Here is a 12,883-nt window from a genome sequence, read left to right on the forward strand (position 1 = left end):
ACCGGCAGAAAGTCATATTGACCGAGGCGATATGTCATCTGCTGGTGAATATCACATCATATTCAATGGTTCACTAGTCAATAATTGTATAATATTAAATAAATTCTGTAAGTTCTATATAATTTAAACTGGTTTCAGATAATAGACCTTGTACTTTTTAATTTTGAAAAATATTTCTCTTTTGTTATATCTTATTTCTCAGTGGATAAATTTATTTTTATTAATTTTACTTGTATTTCATAATTATCATAAAATCTATTATATCACATTATCAGATTTATCATAATCAAGTGTTCCAAAGTTCATCTATCAATTTCTTATATACATGTATTTATAGGGTACAAGATCAATTTCTTTTTGTTTTGTCAGTAATTCTGTATGACAGCTTCAAGTGACTGGACATTCCGTTTTTATCCCATTTTGTAGTGTCTTCACTAATGTTTCCGTGTTTCTCACCATTCCTACAATAAAGAAAAACCAAAACAATTATTAATTCAGAATATCATTTTCAATATAAAATGAAATATAGCCATTTCAAATTTAACTGTTTAAATAAAATTTATAAGCTTTGTTCAGTGGACAAAGAAATAAATTACTATGACTTTTATCAAATCAATATGAACAAGATATACAAGAATTTGTAACAGAGTTACCAACGTCCCCCACCTCCAGGAATTTTTATATGAAGCATAAAATTGTGCTATTTCAAAAGATTGAGGTATGGATCTCAGGACTTTCAGTCCAAAATTATGATCAATGCAAGATCTGCAAATGCAACAATAAATTTATTAAAGAAATAAAATGAAACACGGAATTTAAAAATTTATCATGTAAAGCTTTGACCTCTAAGTGTGACCTTGACCTTGGAGGTAGAGGTGCAGGTGTTATGCATGACATATCGTCTTATTATTGTTACTATTTGTGCCAAGTATTTTCAAAATCCCTTGAACTATGAAGAAGTTATAGATCGGACACAAAATATACCCTATAACAGACTATGTAAATCTTTGACCTCTAAATCTGACCTTGACCTTGGAAGTAGGGACACAGGTGTTACGCATGACATATTATCTTATCATTGTGACTTTTTGTGCCTAGTATTTTCAAAATCCCTTGATCTATGAAGAAGTTATGGACAGGACACAAAATATACCATATAACAGACTGTTAACCTTTGACCTCTAAGTGTGACCTTGACCTTGGAGGTAGGGGTGCAGGTGTTGTACTTGACATATTGTCTTCTTATTGTGACTATTTGTGCCTAGTTATTTTAAAATCCCGAAGAAGTTCTTGATCGGACACAAAATATACCCTAAAACAGACTATGTTAATTTTTGACCTCTAAGTGTGACCTTGAACTTGGAGGTAGGGATGCAGGTGTTGTGCATGACACATTGTTTTATTATAGTGACTATTTGTGGCAAGTATTTACAAAATCTTTTGATCTATGAAAAAGTTATGGACCGGACACAAAATATACCCTATAACAGACTATAATATTGTCTTATTAAAACAAACATTTGTGCCAAGTTATTTCAGATTCCTTTGATAAATGACAAAGTTATGGACAGGACACTAAAGTGTGACGGACTGACAGACGGACGGACGGAGCCTATTTCTATATCCCCCTTTTTTCTTCGAAAAGGCGGGGGACAACAAGAGCCATATGTTAACATGGCCATCCCCCTGCCAAATGTGTTTGCTCATTGGGAGAATGTATATGTAGTAGAGCAGAATAATTCAATTTTAAGAGGTCTTTTGGTAATGAAAACTGATGGCTGAAGTGATTGCAGATTTGAAACTGGTGGCTGAAAATAACAACAGGCAAAAACTCAAAAATAATGCAGGGTTACTAAGGTTATCATTCTTGTGTGCTGCACTCCTCCTCAATGAGATGCATCCACCTATGAACTTTCAAATTGATACTTCCAACACTATTAAGATGAGCTCCCGACAAAAAGTATGAAAAATAACAAAGGGCAATAACTCAAAAATTATAAAGGGTACAGTTATCATTCTTGCGCACTGCATTCGTTGTCAATAAGATCTATCCACCTATGAAGTTTCATGTTGACATCTCAAAGACTTTTTTGAGTTATGCTCCACTCAGATGAAAAATTAAGTATGAAAAAAAACACCAAAGGGCTATAACTAAAAAATTTTGAAGGGTAGAGTTATCTTTCTTATGCACTGCACATCTCCTGAGTAAGATCTATCCACCTATGAAGTTCCATGCCGATATCTCAAAGGCTTTTGAGTTATGCTCTGGACAAAATTAAGTTTGAAACAGAACAAAGGGCAATAACTGAAAAATTATGCAGGGTAGAATAATCATTCTAATGCACTGCACTCCTCCTCAACGAGATCCCTCCACCTATGAAATTACAAGTTGATACCTCAAACACTTTTGAGATATGTTCCAGACAAAATGTGGGACAGAAGAACGGATGTTTGGACGTAAGGACAGACGGACGGAGACTATTTTTATATCCCCTGCTGCTTTTTCGGCGGGGAATTATAATAACAACAGCTGTCAGAGGAGACTGTATGCTCGACTAATGAGAATCACAGCCCCCGGGCAGGGCCAATTTTAACACCAGGGGAAAAATTTGAACAACTTTGGTAGAGGACCTATAGATGATATTATACAGCAAACATCAAAGCTCTATATGCCTTGTACCTTCAGACAAAAATGTTTTTTATCTTTTTACTATATGTACATAATGAAAATCAATGACCCCCGGGGCGGAACCAATTTTGACCCCAGGGCTATAATTTGAACTATCTTGGTAGAGGTTCACTTCGCAAAGTCTCATGCCATATATTTAATCTCTAGCCTTTGTCAATTCAGAGAAGAAGATTTTTCAAGTTTTTACTTTATACATATAAGGAAAACTATCGCCTCTAGGGCAGGGCAATTTTAACACTAGGGGCATAATTAAAACAACTTTAGCAGAGGACCCATAGATGATATTATACACCAAATATCAAAGCTCTAAGCCTTGTACCTTCAGACAATAAGATTTTTTAACTTTTTACAATATGTACATAGTGAAAATCAATGACCCCTGGGGGTGGGGCCAATTTTGACCCCAAGGCTATAATTTGTACAATCTTGCTAGAGGTTCACTACACAATGTTTCATGCAAAATATCTTTACTCTAGCCTTTGTAAATTTACAGAAAATGATTTTTTAAGTTTTTACTATATACATATAAGGAAAACCTATGGCCCCCGGGGCGGGGCTAATTTTGACACTAGAGGCAAAATTTGAACAACTTTGGTAGAGTACCTATAGATGATATCATTTAACAAATATTAAAGCTCTAAGCCTTGTACCTTCAGACAATAAGATTTTTTAATTTTTTACCAGATGTATATATTGAAAATCAATGACCCCCGGGGCAGGGCCAATTTTGACCCCAGGGCTATAATTTGAACAATCTGGGTAGAGGTCTACCAGACAATGCATATGCAAAATATCTTAGCTCTAGGCGTTTTGGGTCTTTACAAGAAGGTATTTTAAGTTTTTACTATGTACATATAGTGAAAATCAATGACCCCCGGGGCGGGGCCGATTTTAACCCAAGGGCTATAATTGGAACAATCTTGGTAAGAATCTACCAGACAATGCCTTATGCAAAATATCTAAGCTCTAGGCCTTTTGGGTGTTTACAAGAAGGTATTTTTAGTTTTTACTATATGTACATATAGTGAAAATCAATGACCCCCGGGGCGGGCCGATTTTGACCCCAGGGCTATAATTTGAACAATCTTGGTAGAGGTCTACCAGACAATGCCTTATGCAAAATATCTAAGCTCTAGGCCTTTTGGGTCTTTACAAGAAGATTTTTTAAATTTATTCTTATAGATCTATTTCCTTTTGGTTGCCATGGCAATCAGATTTCTGCATGGAATGAAATTCTTTGAACAACTTTGGAAGCCCTTCACCCAAGGATCAATCCTTCCAAGTTTGGTTGAAATTGGACTAGTGGTTTTTCACAAGAAGATTTTTTAAGTTCACTATATAATCTATAGAACACACACACAAACAAACACACACACACACAGGTGAATCGCTATATGCCACCGCATCGCAGATGCTGCGGTGGCATAAAAACATTTTTTTTATCATGAAAATTTTAAGTTCAAAGGAGGTATTTCTGATAATTTGTGTGCTAAAGTTGTAAACCTTGTCACATATGATGTGGTTGATGACCAGAAACTTATATTTAAAGTTTGAAGTAAATACGTTAAAAGTAAAGAACTTATAGTGAAAAAGCATTAAAACTAGAATCAGACATCTGGACAAGGCTCATCTGACATTTGGTAATTATGACAGCCCTCAATAAACTCCCTATAGTCAACATTAAAATGATGCGTATAATTTCCATACTGCCATCTATCCATATTTTAAGACATTTTATAACATTTCCCTAAGAGTAATTCGGGCACCAACCACAACAGTTAAAACCATACTTAAAACAACAGAATAATACTTGGTTCCTAAAATATTTTATGCTGTTTTCATACAATATTCATGTGTGTTAAAAAACAATGGGAGTGATCTTGGCCACTTAAAGCTATGTGGGTTCTGTTTCAAAATAATTTGGCTTTACCTTTTTCATGGTAACAAGAAAAGACCTCCAGCAATCTTCTGAAGCATTTTTCCAGGTATTGCCAAAACTACCTCAACAGCATCTGTAACAATAAAATAACCTGGTGAATTTGGAACAGTGCATGTAAAATTTTAGAGATTTTAATTAATTCCCTGTCACATAATTATTGCAAGTCTGGAAATATTACCATGTGTGTGATTATTACACAGATGTTTGGATGGTGCCATGATAATCACGTTACGTCAGCACCAACACAATATAGGTTATAAGGCACTGAAACTGGAAAGATGATTTTGGCTAACATTGAGTAGTAACCTCAGTTGTTACAAAAGGAACACATAGGATAAAAAAGAGCAACTCACTTACAGGAGCTAAGAGATGCATAGACTCCAGTAATTCAAATCCATTTTGTGTTTTTTGTTTGTTTCATTTAGGGTTTTCAGTAAATCTATGTGTTATCACATTAGTTAAAATCACAAAATCCTAGTCAACTGTATTAAAAATAAAATTTTAATTCTTTGATAATGTCAATTATGATGTCATATTTGACATTTTTGCATTTGCTTAAGTTCTGCTCACCTTCAGTGGGCCAATAATGATTATGACTTCAGTCCACTCATGGCTGCAAACTCATAATTGGTAACATGCCATTGAAAATAAGTTGAAATCATAGTTAAATTGTTTATAGTAACAAGTCTATTAAAATTCTTGTGGACAGTCGTCAGGTTTTATCTACAAATATGTTGAATAATCATGTTACTCAAAATCTTCATACAGAACAATAATACAATTCAAGCTTTACAACAGTGCATCAGGCAAAATTTTGGTTATAATATTTCTTTAGATTTTAAATGTACCTGCACTTGTCAATGTGTCCCGCATTGCAGGGTTTCTTAATTTAGTAAGACTAATGACTTCATTTGAAGCCCTTTTTTTGCCACAACCCTGAATCTCATTTATCATAAATATGATTAAAACTTATATAATTATTCATAAACAAGAGCGATCAGTGATCACATGTGTCGCCTCATGATGGCCAATTTTATGTTGGGACAAGTTTTGTGACAGACAGACGGACAGTGCACAACTAGACTTGGTACTTATTAAAGGGCCATAACTCTGACAAAAATCATTGAACCGGAAAATGCTGACAATATGCACAACTAGACTTGGTACTGATCATTCCTGTAAAGTTTGGATGAAATTGCACCAGTAGTTTATGAGGAGTAGTCCGGACAAGCTTTTGTGTATCTGGCAACACACAGAAAAAAACACCTTTTTATCAAAGGGCAATTACTCGGCCAAATATCATTCACCTGGAAAACCCGTGCAATATGCGCAAGGACTTGAGCTACAGATCAATCCTGTAAAGTTTTATTGAAATTGCATTAGTGGTATAAGAGAAGTAGTCCGGACAAACTTTAAAAATAAAAATGATTAAAGGGCCATAACTCTGACAAAAATCATTGAACCGGAAAATGCTGACAATATGCACAACAAGACTTGGTACTAATCATTTCTGTAAAGTTTGGATGAAATTGCACCAGTAGTTTATGAGGAGTAGTCCGGACAAGTTTTGTGACGGACGGACAGACGGATGGACAGACAGACGACGGAGAAGTGATCCCTATATGTTGCCACTACTCTGTATTATATTACCATAATCAAAAACATTTCAATAATCTTCTATATTGTTAATATAATATCTTCATCAACACCGATAATACATTTTGCAACTATCCGAATTTCTTTGACAATCATATCACCTCAAAATTATAATTTACGACATTTCAATAATCTGCTACATTGATAATAAAATATTATCATCAACACCAATAATATAGTTTCAACTATCCCTATTTCTTTGACAATCATTATCCCCTCTTCATCACCATAATCAACAACATTCCAGTAATTTTCTATATTGCTAATAAAATATTATCATCAACACCGATATTATAGTTTCAACTATCGCTATTTGTTTGACAATAATTATTTCCTCCTCCCTATTAAAATCAACAACATTTCAATAATCTTCTATATTGTTAATATAATATTATCATCAACACCGATAATACATTTTGCAACTATCCGAATTTCTTTGACAATCATATCACCTCAAAATTATAATTTACAACATTTCAATAATCTGCTATATTGATAATAAAATATTATCATCAACACCAATAATATAGTTTCAACTATCCCTATTTCTTTGACAATCATTATCCCCTCTTCATCACCATAATCAACAACATTCCAGTAATTTTCTATATTGCTAATAAAATATTATCATCAACACCGATATTATAGTTTCAACTATCGCTATTTGTTTGACAATAATTATTTCCTCCTCCCTATTAAAATCAACAACATTTCAATAATCTTCTATATTGTTAATATAATATTATCATCAACACCGATAATACATTTTGCAACTATCCGAATTTCTTTGACAATCATATCACCTCAAAATTATAATTTACAACATTTCAATAATCTGCTATATTGATAATAAAATATTATCATCAACACCAATAATATAGTTTCAACTATCCCTATTTCTTTGACAATCATTATCCCCTCTTCATCACCATAATCAACAACATTCCAGTAATTTTCTATATTGCTAATAAAATATTATCATCAACACCGATATTATAGTTTCAACTATCGCTATTTGTTTGACAATAATTATTTCCTCCTCCCTATTAAAATCAACAACATTTCAATAATCTTGTATATTGTTAATATGATATTAGCATCAACACTGATAATACATTTTCAACTATCCCAATTTCTTTGACAATCATTATCACCTCAATATTTTAATCTACAACATTTCAATAATCTTCTATATTGATAACAAAATATTATCATCAACAACAATAATATATTTTCAACTATCCCTTTTTCTATGACAATCATTATCTCCTCCTCATCACCTTAATCAACAACATTTCAATAATCTACTTTACTGATAATAAAAATATTATCATCAACACCAATTATTATTATTTTCAACTACCCCTATTTCTTTGACAATCATTATCAATTCCTAATCATCATGATTTACATCATTTCAATAATCTTCTATATTGATAATAAAATATTATCATCAACACTGATAATAATTATTTCAACATTCTAACACTATCGGATTTTTTTCTATATAAGCAAAGAAGGCCCGAAGCGTGCATTATACTACAACAATGCACTCGCCGTTCTTATTACCTCCCTGTGTATTTTCACATTGAGGGTGCCATTTTGTTAAAAAAATCTGATAAATAAAAACATTTTTTGTAGAATTTTGTTGTGAAAGCTATCTAGAATGAAAGCAAATGGTCTAACTAAGAAAATGAATCCGATCACCAATATCTTTAATTCAGTCGTTAACGATGTACAGGCGTTTAAAGTGTTGTTTACGTGACGTCACAAGGTAGCGCCAAACAACACGTGCAAAACAATCAAATCAAGTACGCTATTTTAATGTCACAAACGATTTAAGTTTTACATTTATTTCACTTTTAATAATTTGTATTTCCCTTGAAAAATTGTAGAGTGAAATAAAATTAACAAACAAAGTTTTATCAACGTTTTCAAAATTCGTTATTCTCAAAATGTTTCTACACACGGTACATTTAACGACAGATTTTATCAACCCACTGGAACAGCCTTTAAAGAACGTTTCTATTGGAAACTCTGAGGCGAAAACAAATTTAACCACTAAACATAAAGTCCAACTTTATAATAATAATTACATTTTTTCTTGATGTGTTAGAATGGAAATAGATATTAATTCTTCGTGCATTATTGTTTAATAATGCACGTTTTTCGTTCAAATGCTTTGTAATTAATCACTCAGGTCTATCGGCCTTCGTGATTATATTTCTACGCATTTGAACTCAAACCGTGCATTATTCTACAACAATGCACTCAGAATTGATATCTATTTCCTAAACATTTCAATAATCTTCTATATTGTTAATAAAATATTATCATCAACACAGATTATATATTTTCAACTATCCCTATTTCTTTGACAATCATTATCCCCTCCTCATTATAATCTACAACATTTCAATAATCTTCTATATTGTTAATAAAATATTATCATCAACACGGATTATATATTTGCAACTATCCAAATTTCTTTGCAATCACTATCACCTCAATATTATAATCTAGAACATTTCAATAATTTTTTATATTGATAATAAAATATTATCATCAACACTGATAATATAATGTTTTTGAACTTTCCCTATTTCTCTGACAATAATAACTTCCTAATCAAATCAACAAAATTTCAATAAGGTTTTATATAGATATAAGAATATTATCATCAAAACCAATAATAAATTTTGAACAATCCCTATATCTTTTATAATAATTACCCCCTCCTCATCATTAAAATCAACAACATTTCAATAATCTTCTATATTGATAATAAAATATTATCATCAACACCAATAATGTATTTTCAACTATCCTTATTTCTTTGATAATCATTATCACGTCATCATAAGAATCAATAACATTCCAAAAATATTCTATATTGCTTATAAAATATTATCATCAACATCGATATTATATTTTCAACTATCCCTACTTCTTTGACAATCATTATCAATTCCTAATCATCATGATTTACAACATTTCAATAATCTTCTATATTGATAATAAAATATTATCATCAACACTGATACTATTTTTCAAATATCCTTATTTCTTTGCCAATCATTATCCCCTCTGCATCACCATAATCAAAAACATTTCAATTATATTCTTCTATATTGCTTATAGAATATCATCATCATCACTGATAATATATGTTCAACTTTCCCTATTTCTCTGATAATAATAACTTCCTCATCAAATCAACAAAATTTCAAAAATCTTTTGATATAGATATTGAAATATTACCATCAATACCTAAAGAATAAATTTTGATCTATCCCTATCTCTTTTACAATAATTAACCCTACTCTTCATTAAAATCAACAACATTTCAATAATCTTTTATATAGATATCAAAATATTATCATCAACACCGATAATATCTTTTAAACTTTCCCAATTTCTTTGACAATCATTATATCACCTCAATATTATAATCAACAACATTTCAATAATCTACTTTACTGATAATAAAATATTATCATCAACACCAATTATAATTATTTTCAACTACCCCTATTTCTTTGACAATCATTATCAATTCCTAATCATCATGATTTACAACATTTCAATAATGTTCTATATTGATAATTAAATATTATCATCAACACTGATAATATATTTCAACAATCCTTATTTCTTTGACAATCATTATCAGCCCTTCATCACCTTAAACAAAAACATTTCAATCATCTTCTTCTATATTGCTTATAAAATATTATCATCAACTCTGATAAAATATTCTTAAACTTTCCCTATTTCTTTGACAATAATAACTTCCTAATCAAATCAACAAAATTTCAATAAGGTTTTATATAGATATAAGAATATTATCATCAAAACCAATAATAAATTTTGAACAATCCCTGTATCTTTTATAATAATTATCCCCTCCTCATCATTAAAATCAACAGCAATACAATAATCTTCTATATTGATAATAAAATATTATGATCAACACTGATAATATATTTTCAACCACCCTTATTTCTTTGCCAATCATTATCAATTCCTAATCATCATGATTTACAACATTTCAATAATCTTCTATATTGATAATAAAATATTATCATCAACACTATTAATATATTTCAACTATCCTTATTTCTTTGCCAATCATTATCAGCCCTTTATCACTATAATCAAAAACATTTCAATCATCTTCTTCTATATTGCTAATAGAATATCATCATCAACACTGATAATATATGTTCAACTTTCCCTATTTCTCTGATAATAATAACTTTCTCATCAAATCAACAAAATTTCAATAATCTTTGATATAGATATTGAAATATTACCATCAATACCTAAAGAATAAATTTTGATCTATCCCTATCTCTTTTACAATAATTAACCCTACTCTTCATTAAAATCGACAACATTTCAATAATCTTTTATATAGATATCAAAATATTATCATCAACACCGATAATATCTTTTAAACTTTCCCAATTTCTTTGACAATCATTATATCACCTCAATATTATAATCAACAACATTTCAATAATCTACTTTACTGATAATAAAATATTATCATCAACACCAATTATAATTATTTTCAACTACCCCTATTTCTTTGACAATCATTATCAATTCCTAATCATCATGATTTACAACATTTCAATAATGTTCTATATTGATAATAAAATATCATCATCAACACTGATAATATATGTTCAACTTTCCCTATTTCTCTGAAATTAATAACTTTCTCATCAAATCAACAAAATTTCAAAAATCTTTGATATAGATATTGAAATATTACCATCAACACCGATAAAATATTTTAAACTTTCCCAATTTCTTTGACAATCATTATATCACCTCAATATTATAATCTACAACATTTCAATAATCTTCTATATTGATAACAAAATATTATCATCAACAACAATAATATATTTTCAACTATCCCTTTTTCTATGACAATAATAATCTCCTCCTCATCACCTTAATCAACAACATTTCAATAATCTACTTTACTGATAATAAAATATTATCATCAACATCAATTATAATTATTTTCAACTATCCCTATTTCTTTGACAATCATTATCAATTCCTAATCATCATGATTTACAACATTTCAATAATCTTCTATATTGATAATAAAATATTATCATCAACACTGATAATATTTTTCAACTATCCTTATTTCTTTGCCAATCATTATCCCCTCTGCATCACTATCATCAAAAACATTTCAATCATCTTCTTCTATATTGCTAATAGAATATCATCATCAACTCTGATAAATTTTTTTTTAAACTTTCCCTATTTCTCTGACAATAATAACTTCCTCATCAAATCAACAAAATTTGAAAAATCTTTTATATAGATAATAAAATATAATCATCAACACCGATAATCTATTTACAACTATCCCTTTTTCTATGACAATAATAATCTCCTCCTCATCACCTTAATCAACAATAATCTACTTTACTGATCAATTCCTAATCATCATGATTTACAACATTTCAATAATCTTCTATATTGATAATAAATTATTATCATCAACACTATTAATATATTTCAACTATCCTTATTTCTTTGCCAATCATTATCCCCTCTGCATCACTATATAGATATTAAAATATTATCATCAACACCGATAATCTATTTTCAACTATCCATTTTTCATCAACACTGATAATATATGTTCAACTTTCCCTATTTCTCTGATAATAATAACTTTCTCATCAAATCAACAAAATTTGAAAAATCTTTTATATAGATATTAAAATATTATCATCAACACCGATAATCTATTTTCAACTATCCCTTTTTCTATGTCAATAATAATCTCCTCCTCATCACCTTAATCAACAACATTTCAATAATCTACTTTACTGATAATAAAATATTATCATTAACACCAATTATAATTATTTTCAACTATCCCTATTTCTTTGACAATGATATTATCAATTCCTAATCATCATGATTTACAACATTTCAATAATGTTCTATATTGATAATAAATTATTATCATCAACACTGATAATATATTTCAACTATCCTTATTTCTTTGACAATCATTAATATCAGCCCTTCATCACCATAATCAAAAACATTTCAATTATCTTCTTCTATATTGCAAATAAAATATCATCATCAACACTGATAATATATGTTCAACTTTCCCTATTTCTCTGAAAGTAATAACTTCCTCATCAAATCAACAAAATTTCAATAATCTTTGATATAGATATTGAAATATTACCATCAACACCTAAAGAATAAATTTTGATCTATCCCTATCTCTTTTACAATAATTAACCCTCCTCTTCATTAAAATCAACAACATTTCAATAATCTTCTATATTGTTAATAAAATATTATCAATCTTTGATAATCATTATCTCCTCCTCATTATAATCTACAACATTTTAATAATCTTCTGTATTGTTAATATAATATTATCATCAACACCGATAATACATTTTCAATTTCTTTGACAATCAGTATCACCTCGATATTATAATCTACAACATTTCAATAATTTACTTTACTGATAATAAAATATTATCATCATCACCAATTATAATTATTTTCAACTATGACCCTATTTCTTTGAC

General features: G+C 29.7%; 1 long non-coding RNA gene across 1 annotated transcript; it reads right to left on the bottom strand.

The window, feature by feature from the left end:
• Window positions 1-210: 210 nt before the first annotated feature.
• LOC132742848 (uncharacterized) lies at window positions 211-9,321 on the bottom strand. The gene is made up of 2 exons (XR_009627495.1): window positions 4,620-9,321; window positions 211-461 (listed from the first exon to the last, which is right to left on the bottom strand). It is a non-coding gene; the product is annotated as an uncharacterized LOC132742848 (long non-coding RNA).
• Between the last annotated feature and the right edge of the window lie 3,562 nt (window positions 9,322-12,883).

This window comes from Ruditapes philippinarum, unplaced genomic scaffold, assembly GCF_026571515.1.
Source record: "Ruditapes philippinarum isolate M1 unplaced genomic scaffold, ASM2657151v2 ctg2759_1_1_1_1, whole genome shotgun sequence".
NCBI lineage: Eukaryota > Metazoa > Mollusca > Bivalvia > Venerida > Veneridae > Ruditapes > Ruditapes philippinarum.